This window comes from Ursus arctos, unplaced genomic scaffold (assembly GCF_023065955.2).
Source record: "Ursus arctos isolate Adak ecotype North America unplaced genomic scaffold, UrsArc2.0 scaffold_5, whole genome shotgun sequence".
In the NCBI taxonomy this organism is placed as follows: Eukaryota; Metazoa; Chordata; class Mammalia; order Carnivora; family Ursidae; genus Ursus; species Ursus arctos.
Window position 1 is genome coordinate 36,843,019 of NW_026623067.1, and position 295 is coordinate 36,843,313.

The window sequence follows — 295 nt, forward strand, 5'->3', positions numbered from 1 at the left end:
GTGTTAATGTGTTTTAGAAAACCGGCTGCGATCTGTATTCTTCAGCCCCCAGCTCCCCCACTCACTGCATGCCAACATTCTTGAAGGATGGGCGGGTGTCGGGGCACAAGCTCGCCCAACTCCAGTCTACCAGAGAGAACGCAACAGGACTTCCCGTATACACCGCGTCCGCCAGGCACGCAGAAGAGGCCGTTGCGCACGCACACGCGTGCCGCCTGGGACACGAAAAAAACCTTGGGTTCGAGCATTCTCTCGCGCGCTCTCTAGTGGCCTCAGAGGGCAGCGCTGACAGAAC